We start from the raw sequence: 10405 nt of genomic DNA, 5'->3' as shown, positions 1-10405 counted from the left end.
AAGGTCATATCTTTTGTATGCATTCTCAGTTTTGGCTCAGCAATGTCTAAAATATATTTTTTCCCTTGTTCCACAGTGAATTAGAAGACTTTTTGTTATCTTACTATAATGACCCCTGCCGTACTCATAGACAGAAACTGGCTCTCTCACACTTCCATATAATTGGATTAGAAGAAGGAAGAGAATATCTTCATCTGTTTCAAGGACTAGTTCCCCATAGGGAAACCTAGTTTTATTTCAGAAGATAGTTATCATGTCCCCCCAAAATTTTCAGTACACTCAATATTAAAATAAATATTTAATTTCAGTGATCCTGGAATTCCCTCCACTTATTCAGACTGAATTTCATCCATCCCTGCCCAATTTGTGTGATTCTTGTCCACATTATACCCAAAGTTTATCACTTAACATGGTGAAGACCTTCCTTACTCTTTTTTAAAAAAAAATAATTAATTAATTAACCTTTAGTTTACAACATTCAGTTCCTCAAGCTTTTGAGTTCCCAGTTTTCTCCCCCTTCCTCTCCAATGGCAGCCTGCCCTCAGATATAGGCTCTACAAATACCTTCACATTAAACATTAGTCAAGTTGTAAAGAAGGATTATAACCAATGGAATGAACAATGAGAAAGAAACGAAACAAAACCAAAAAGAGACAGCAAGTAGTTTCCTTCGATCTGCATTCAGACTCGGTAAATCTTTCTCTGGATATGGAGAGCCTTTTCCCTCACGAGTTCTTTGGAGCTGTCTTATAATGTTGCATTGATGAGATGAGGCCAGACTATCAAAGTCAGTCATCACAGATATGATGTGTACAACTTTCTCTTAGTTCTGCTTCTCTCACTCAGCACTGGCTGTTCATACATGTAATTTTATGTAATTTTACCACCTGGTTAGTCCAGCTTCACTTCCTATCATGTGATTCTTGATGCTGTACTTTATGTTAGTACCTCAGTAGTTAAATGTTATAACCTATTCACGACCACCATCCTGTCTGTCTGTCTGTCTGTCTCTCTCCATCTGTCTCTGTCTGTCTCTCTCTCTCCCCGTCTGTCTCTCTCTCTCTTCCTCCACGTCTGTCTGTCTCTCTCGCTCTCTCTCTCACACACACACAGTTTATTTTATTTTTAATTCATGGAATAAAACAAGCATTTCTATAACATAGTACACTAAAAAGATGTTTGCATATGAAACTGCAAATCTACTGTGCACAACTTGCATACAACAAAATTGTCATATAATTTCTTTTTCCCTTTTTCCTCTACCCCACCCTAGAGATGGCTACCATTAGATACAAAAGGTATTATATATAAAATAATTCTTTATGTACTCATATTTATCAGTTCTTTCTCTGGATGCAAATAGCATCTTTCTTCATATGTCCTTTATAGTTAATTTGGGTATTAAAAATTGACAAAATGACTTGTTCACTCAAAGTCATTTTTAAAACAATTCTTGCTGTTACTCTAAACAATGTTTTCTTGGTTCAGCATGAGTCTTTTGATTGCTTCCTATAAAGATGTTTGCATGTTGTAAAGGTTCACCATATAAAGGTGTTCCATGTTTTGCTGCCTTATACAAGATGAATACAATGTTAATATTGAAAATATGGGCCTTTATTTTCATATAAATCTTGGGGTTAACAGACAATTTTGAAATAAATCCACTCTTACCCTCTTTTTCAGCTCCACACCTAACTTGTTTGTCTCTCTATTGTTTGTCCCAGGCAGAAATAAATGTTTCATTGGATATTAGTCCAATGTATGCTGCCAACTTCACCACAGACATTCTTCATCCCTTGGCCTTTTATATGTGAGTACACAGGTAAAACTTCTTTGATCTCTTCTAGGGGGCTCTGTTATATTCTGGGGCTTGATAGAATCAGCATAATATCATATGCAAAAATAGGTACCTAAAGAACATCACTGTCCATGGAGAATCTCTCCTTGACCTAGACTTTGTGATTTTTGAATATCTTTGGGGAGCATACAGTTCCCTGTCTTATGCCTTATCTGATCTTTTTATTGGAGGATCATTGACTAGGGCTGCTATTGATATTAGAACTTCCAAAGAATCTTGGGTGATTTTGACATATGGATAAGAAACTCTTTATTATGAAAGAGCCTGTATGGAAGCTTTTGGTCCTACCAAATAAAATATTTTTTTGTAAATATTCAGCCAGTAATAAACACAGTGGGATCTTATATTCTCTATGTCTTTTAGTTAATTATGAAATCATAAAGATGTCATCCTGTGTTGAATAATGCTTGAGAAAACTTCATTATTTTCCAGTAACTCTCATCAAGTATGTCCTCTACTCATGGATAAACGATGCTTACAATTATTTTGCATATGTGAGACAACAGACATATAGGCTGGTTATTATTTTTCTTTTGGTCAGCTTTTTAGAATTAACTAAATCTGAATGTTTTGCCCCATTATTTTACTAGTTTTTCATCCCTTATATACCTCATACCTTATTCCTTGAATCTCCCAACATCCTAGCATCTGCGTTACTTCCAACATGGTTTCAGTCTAGCTACTTTTTCCATCCATATTCTCTGTAGTACCTTTTCCATAAACAAATCAGAGATTGTGCTTATATGTGGTGCCTTCAATATACATGATAGAGGAAGCAATTTGTTAAAATAGCTTTTGCAAATCTTATCTATTTTTCTTCCCCATTTTCATACTTGAATGCCTTTGGATGACTTTGCTTAGTGGGATATCACTGTCAAAAAGTCTTAACAGAATGTTTAAACTAGGTTTGCCCTTTACCATTTCTCTCTGCTTTATGAGGTGATATTAGTTTATAAAGTGATATAATAATCCATCATCTTTCTTTATAATAAGATTTTAAATAAATGAATTTGTAACCTAACAAATGTTGACTTTGGCAGTCACCCCTTTCCATTTGAAAATAAGTCAGATGTTTGATCACCAAGGTACTTTATGAGCTCTCCTGACATCTTTTTGTGGCAATTTTTGTTGACTAAACTTCTGAAAAATATTATTATAATTGATATAAAGGTCACTTCTGTAATCCATTTCCCATGTTTTACACTTAATTTTTCAATTATTTTAGAATTAAGTTTTTTAAATTGTACATAACATCTTTTCATTATTATTTCTTACTTTTTTTTTTTACTAATCCCAATATTAGATCTCATTAACCAATCATCTAACAAACAACAGATAGCCACATCAACAAGTGTTTTCCTTCCTTTTAAAATATAATCACTTTTATTCTTTATGGTTTTACTTAGTATGTGCCATGTACAGAGCCTATCAATTACTTTCTTAAAGAAAATGTTAATGTATCTGTATTTAATTATATGAGGAGATTTATTCATGGGAATATAACTGATGTCTGAGTGCCTTGGCTATACCATTGCTATTTTTTATAGGGAATGAGTCAAATGGCTTTTGAGATTGGCCTGGTCCAGACTTACCCCAGCAAACCTGTTCGTGTTAGTAAGGAGTCCCAGGGATATTAATGTGATCTAGGATTAGAGAACATAGGACCTAGAGCTAGGATTATTCAGTCCAACTCCCTTATTTTACAGATGAAAAAACAATGATCCAGCCATGGAAGTGAATTGTCTAATATCATAAAACAAATAAGTTATCAAGCCTAGATTCAAAATTAAGTCACCTAACACAAGAAAGATATTCATAGATATGAGTGGATTAAAGGATTTAACCAGATCATTGTACAAGTTAACTGAGGTTACCTATGTATATTAATATATGCATAATTTTAAATCTGGAAGGGATCTTAGAGATCATACAGGCAAACTTTTCGTTTTGTAAATTAACAAATAGAGGCCTGGATAGATGAAGTGATTTTCCCAAAGTATTTAAGTGATTTACATATCATTAAAATTTTTGTTCCCTAATCAGTGAGAAAGTTTGCAGTAGACATGACTGTGTCTAGCAAGTGCTTTCAGATTCTTCAGAGAACCATGCTATTAAAAAAAAAATAATGCTGGCTCAGAATGAACATATTATAGCAATTGTTTCTGTTTTGGCCAGAAACCCTGAAGGTCTTCCACTTCCAGACTGATTTTTTTTTTTTTAATTTCTGTCCTTGCCTTAATCACTGAATGGTTGTTGCCTCAGTTAAAGCAAGACCTGTTAAAGACCTTAACTTAAAAAGGCCAACATCTCCTGCTGCATCCAGGACCACTTTCATTTATCCTGATCTATATCTTACCACTGGACCCAGATTATATCTCACCCTTTCTCCAGAGGAGAAAGTAAGGCTGGTGATTTTGCACAGCCTATCCTCACTTAAATCCAATTCACTTGCATGTCATGGCATCACCTACATGATGTTCCCTACTAGAATTTTTGGTCATTGTTTGGGAGGATGGTCAGTGAGTCAACAAGCATTTATTAAGCTATGTGCTTGTTGTGTTAAAGAAAAGCAAATAACAATTCCTGCTTTCAAGAAGCTAACAGTATAATGAAAGAGGCAATATGAAACCAATCATGTACAAATAATATTTATGCAGGATAAATTGGAGATAATTAATAGAGGCATGGCATTAGAATTAAAAAGGTTGAGAAGAACTTTCTGTAGAAGGTGAGATTTTGGTTGAGACTTAAAGAAAGCCAAAGAAGCAGGAGGCAGAGACAAAGAGGGAGAGAATTACTGGCATGAGGCCAGTGAAAATGCCCAGAATCAGGAGATGACATGTTGTGCAGGAAAAAGACCAAGTAGGTGAATACTACTAGATCACAAGGTACATGAGGGTCAGTAATGTATAAGAAAATTGGAAAGGTAGGAAGGGGGTCCCATTATGAAGGACCTTTAACACCAAATGGAAAATTTTATATTTGATCCTGAGGTGATAGGGAACTACTAGAGTTAATTGACTGGGGCTGAGTGGGATGATATGATTCAGAGCTAAGCTTTGGAAGATTAATTTGGCAGCTGAGTGGAGAGAATCTTAAAGCAAAGAGATCAATTCCTTGCTCTTTCTTTTTTTTTTTTTTAAACAAGTTTTGGCCCAGTTTATTAAAGTATACTTTTATACGGTTTACTTTTCACTGGTCTGTTCTGGCATGCTTCTAATGATATCAGAATCACCTGGATCAATGATAGCCAGTGTACATACTCTGTAGTACTTCCCACTTGCTCTACCCAATTCAATGTTATTGCCACTGTAGTGATGTACGCCAGTTTTGGCCAACATAGCGTAATATTCGGTCTCTGATTTCCTCAAGTCTGGGCAGTTGTTGGCTAAGATGACCAATTTGGCTTTGCCTTGTCTGATCATTTTCAGGGTCTGTTTGTAGCCTAGCACGTATTTGCCGCTTTTCATGATCAGCTGGAGCCTCGAGTTGATGGACTCCAGTGACTTTTTCCTCTTCTTTGCGGCCACCATCTTCCTGCCTGTGGTGCGGGAGGATGCTCAGCCAGAGACCTGCTGCCAAGGCAGCTGGGAATTCCTTGCTCTTTCAACAGGCCAGGTGGTGGCAGGATTAGAGGAGAGAAGGAGGCACATAGGAAAGGTGTTATGAAGGTGAACACAACAGGATTTGGAAAGAAATTGGATATAAGGGATGAGAGAGCGTGCAGAGTTAAGGCTGTGAACCTGGATGACTGGTGGTGTGGAAGAGGGGGAGGTTTTGGAGGGAAGATAATGAGTTCAGTTGCAGACATGTTGACTTTAGGATGTGTATATGGGAAATTCAGTTCAAGATGTTCAATAAACAATTAGAGAAGTGAGTCTGGAGGTTAAATGAGATGATAGATAAGTAGATTAAGATTCATCAGCGTAAAGATGATAATTGAATCCATGGGAACTTATGAGATCACCAAGTGAAAGAGTATAAAAGGAGAAGAGGAGGTGGTCCAAGACAGGTGTCTGGGGCAATTCACTTTTAGTGCATGTAACCTGGATGAAGATCCAGCACAGCAGACTGTTATTCAATTTGATCTCCCCAAACACAATATAATGTTGATCAAATCAATATAAATGTTGATATGTTGAGGTAATTCTGAGGATCAAGAATCACTATTAAAGAATCAGTTGAGTTATGTACCCACTCACTGTTCACATTGGCAACCTTACATCTCCTGGGGCTGACAATAATACACATGCAAAACTCCTTCATTTGATTCCCATGATTTTTTTTCATATAGTTTTCCTTGCTATGGGAAAACTCATTATGGAATCTCCCTTTGACACTTAAGATCTACAACTCTTTTGTGACATACATTTTTAGAGAGTTGTCTGGGTAAATCACTGTAAACATACTGATTAGGTGACCATGGAGAATCTACTAGATTCTCCATGGTCACCTAATCAGTATGTGTAAGAAGCAGGCCTTGAATTTACCAGGTTCTGCCAATGTCAGGTATGGCCATCTCACTATGACACACTATTTTCTTGGTATTTTTTAAAGAAAACCATGTAGTCACATTGTCCCCATGTTAGAAACTTCTTTTAAACAATTTATAGCAATGTCTGTAGATTGCTAATGTAATGGAAACCCTGGTATATCATCTAATCTGCAGTAGGGACAATCATAAATCTCAACCAAATACAATATTACTCAACACTTATTTTTACCTTCACTTAACTTATTTCATTTTCTTGCCTAGTCACCAGACCTATTATTAGCATCTTATGATTTATTAGAAAGTAGGTTTTTAATAATTACATTGAGGAAGCAAAGCCCATTCTGTCCATTCCTAGAGGCTTGATATAATATTATATGCGTAGGGTAGTCAGAAGGGAAATTGATATAAAGATACAGTCCTTGATTGCCTCTAATAAAAGAGAACATACAATTAGAGCCGAAAGGCTAGGCTGTAAATAGTTTACGACAGTAAAACCGCCTCATAAATATAATTTTTAAAAACCTTTAAACTATATTTTAAAGTCATGAATAATGATGTGGGCCTCACTGCCATACCAGGCAGCTGGCTGACTTTAAATTTTCTTGGCAACTGCATTCTGGGCTGCGGGGGCTTCTACCACTCCATTTCAGCTTAAGGCAGGATTATTAAAGATGCCTTATATCCTCCATCTCATTTTCAGCTCTATTGCACCAATTATACTGCCTTGAGACTTATAGGGGCTTACACAGAGTTTCAGAGATGGAAGAAGGCAGTCTATATTCTTTGTAATAAAAAGTCATTAATGACTGAAACTTGTAAACTACTTAGCATCCTTGTTAATGTGACACATCAGGTAATTTTTGTCATTCAAAAGTTAATGAGCAAAAGAGAGAAAAAAATCTTTATGAAGATGAACTTTTGAGGTTTGAAATGAAAGCCTAGGTTAAAGAGGAATCTATTGGATTTTGAAAACCTGAGATATGCTAGCATGAACACGTTGGAAAATGTCACCTTATTTTCTGTTTGTCAAAGTCAAAAGTCAGCAACCTCTCAGAATTTTTTCATTATTTAACATTTTGTTTTTTCCAATTACATGTAAAAACAATTAAAATTTTCTTTCAAATTATGAGTTCCAAATTATCTCCCTCCCTCTGCTACCCCCTTTCCTTGAGAAGGCAAGCAATTTGAAATAGGTTATACATGTGTAGTCATGCAAAATGCCTTTCCATGTAAGTCATTCTGTGAAAGAAAACACAAACACAAAATCCAAGAAAAATAAAGAAAGCAAAGAAAAAGTAGCTTTTATCTCCATTCAGGCCCTACCAGTTCTTTCTCTGAAGATGGACAGAACTTTTCATAAGTCCTACAGAATTGTTTTGGATCACTGTATTGATGAGAACAGCTAAATTTTCATAGTAGACAATTATACAACATTGCGGTTACTGATGCAGCATTCTCCTGGTTCTGCTCATTTCACTTTGCTTCCATTCATGTTAGGTCTTTCCATGTTTTTCTGAGAGCATCCTGCTCATCATTTCTTGAAGCATGATAGTATTCCATTACAATTATATACCACAACTTGTTCAGTCATTCCCCAGTTGATGGACATGTCTTCAATTTCCAATTCTTTTCCACCACTAAAAGGGCTGCTGCAAATATTTTTGTATACATTGACCTTTTTCCTTTTTGTTTTTTATCTTTCTGGGATACAGACCTAGTCGTGGTATTGCATGGTCAAAGGTATGCATGGCTTTATAACCCTTTGGCTGTAATTCCAAATTGCTCTCCACAGTGGTTGAATAAGTATAAGATGGGGGCGGCCAGGTAGCACAGCGAGTAAGAGCACCGACTCCAGTGTCAGGATGACCTGGGGATCGAATATGGGCTCAGATACTCAGCGCCATACCCAGAAATAACTGGCCATGTAACCTTGAGCAAGTTACTTAACCCCGATTGCTTAAAATAAAAAATTAAGTATAAGATGTCACCAATAGTACCTTAGGGTTTTAATTTTCCCACATGCTTCCAACATTTGTTATTTTCCTTTTCTGTCATATTAGCCATTCTGACAGGTGTCAGGTAGTAGTAGTTCAGAGTTCTTTTGATTTATATTTTTCTCATTAATAATGATTTAGAGCATTTTTTCTTGTGACTATAGATAGCTTCCATTACTTTGAAAACTGCCTGTTCATGTCTTTTGACATTTATCAATTATTTCTATAAATTTGATGCAGTTTTTTTTTTTTTAAAGCAATCGGGGTTAAGTAACTTGCTCAAGGTTACATGGCCAGTTATCTCTGGGTGTGGTGCTGAGTATCCGAGCCCGGACTTGATCCAGGTCATCCCGACACTGGAGCCAGTGCTCCTACTCGCTGAGCCACCTGGCCGCCCCTAAGCAATTGGGGTTAAGTAACTTGCTCAAGGTTACACGGCCAGGTGTTTCTGGGTGGGTGCTAAGTGTCTGAGCCCGGGGTTCGATCTCCAGGTCTTCTCAACACTGGAGCCGGTGCTCTTACTCGCTGTGCTACCTGGCCACCCCAACTTTGATGCAGTTTTCTATGTGTGAGAAATGAAGTCTTTATATAACTCACTATAAATTTATTTTTGCACCAATAATTGCCAATTATGTATTTCCCTCCATTCTACTTTCCCCGTTCATCCTACTTTCTCTCTCTTTTTACCCTGTCTATTCTCAAAAGTGTTTTGCTTCTGACTGTTACTTCCCCCAAACTGCTCTCCCTTCTATTAGCTCGGCCCCTCCTTTCTTATCCCTTCCCCTTCCAACCTTCCAGTATGAAAAATACTGAACCACATTTATTCATTTCAATATGATGAATAGTATGAGTACAAATTTAGTTTTTCAAAGTAATGGGCAAAGAAAATTGGAATGATGGCATATAGGCTAAGCTGTTTTTTTTTTTTTAATAAAAGCCTATTTGGGGATCTTTAGAAATGAGCTATGTATTCTGGAAAAAAAAACATGAAAGAAATTACAAGTGGGTCCCACTACATTACTACAAACCTTGACATTGCTTATTAAATACATAACTTGTTTTTTGATACAGCATTTTACATAACTGTGTGATTTGGCAGCCATTTATAGTGTGTAATAGCAGCAGGCTTCAACTGTGCCACCGGGAATGCTTGTTCTACTTGTTATGGGTTGAATATTTAGTTAAAACCTTTGGAACATTTCCAAGCACATTTGCATACCAAAGGCAGCTTTGGATAAGCCCTTTTTCCGCTAACTTCTCCCCTTCTTGTATGGTGAGGTGTAGTCCACTGTATTTCAGTGTATAGGGATGACAGAGTTCTTTTCTTCATATTCCCCTTAGAGTCTTTCTTGTATGAGGGTACTGCTTTGTGTGTCTTGGCTCTACCTTTGAAAAGAATTCTGCTTTTTAGACCTTTGTGATGTCTGGTGGGTTGTTAATATATGTTTGAAAACTGCCGTGTTGTTAATGTGTAGTTAAGGCTAGGCAAGTTTGTTTTTCTCATCGGGAATTGCTGTTTTTTTAACAATGATAATAATATTTATATAGCACTTAAAAGTTTACAAAGTACATTCCTTACAACTCTGAGGCAGGTAATGCCACTATTGTCTCCATTTTACAGAAGAAGAAACAACTTTAGGGAGGGTCAGAGAAAAGGCAGCAATAAGGGGCATCCTAGAGGGCAAATGCTGTGTCTTTATTACTACTTTTGAATCTTCCGCATTGCTAAGAACACAGCCATGGATTTTGAGTTAGAAAACTTTGGTTCAAAAGTCACTTCTGCCTCTTGTTACCTGTGTGACTATAGGGAAGTTTTATTAATTATTCTAGACCTAACTTTCTTCATTTTTAAAATGAGAGGATTCATCTCTAAAGTTTATTCAAGTTCCAAATCGGAAAAATTATAATAGACCCTTAATGATTTTTGTTGTTGTTGTGGAATGAACATTATGTTTAAAGCAGAGGTTTGCCCAGGGATTATAGGGAAATGGAGCCTTTTAGTCTTTGGAGACATTTCTGGGTTTCAACAAAGTCTCTGTGGATGGTGGAGATCAAGAA

At 36.4% G+C, this 10405-nt stretch overlaps 1 pseudogene; it reads right to left on the bottom strand.

Annotated features, from left to right (window-relative positions):
- Window positions 1-4981: 4981 nt before the first annotated feature.
- LOC138165505 (large ribosomal subunit protein eL30 pseudogene) lies at window positions 4982-5446 on the bottom strand (annotated as a pseudogene).
- Between the last annotated feature and the right edge of the window lie 4959 nt (window positions 5447-10405).

Source organism: Petaurus breviceps, unplaced genomic scaffold, assembly GCF_028583685.1.
Source record: "Petaurus breviceps papuanus isolate PSGF00001 unplaced genomic scaffold, PetGlider_PUasm1.0 213, whole genome shotgun sequence".
Classification (NCBI taxonomy): domain Eukaryota; kingdom Metazoa; phylum Chordata; class Mammalia; order Diprotodontia; family Petauridae; genus Petaurus; species Petaurus breviceps.
The sequence above is the reverse complement of the archived record's forward strand: the minus strand, read 5'-3'. Positions and strand labels throughout refer to the sequence as shown.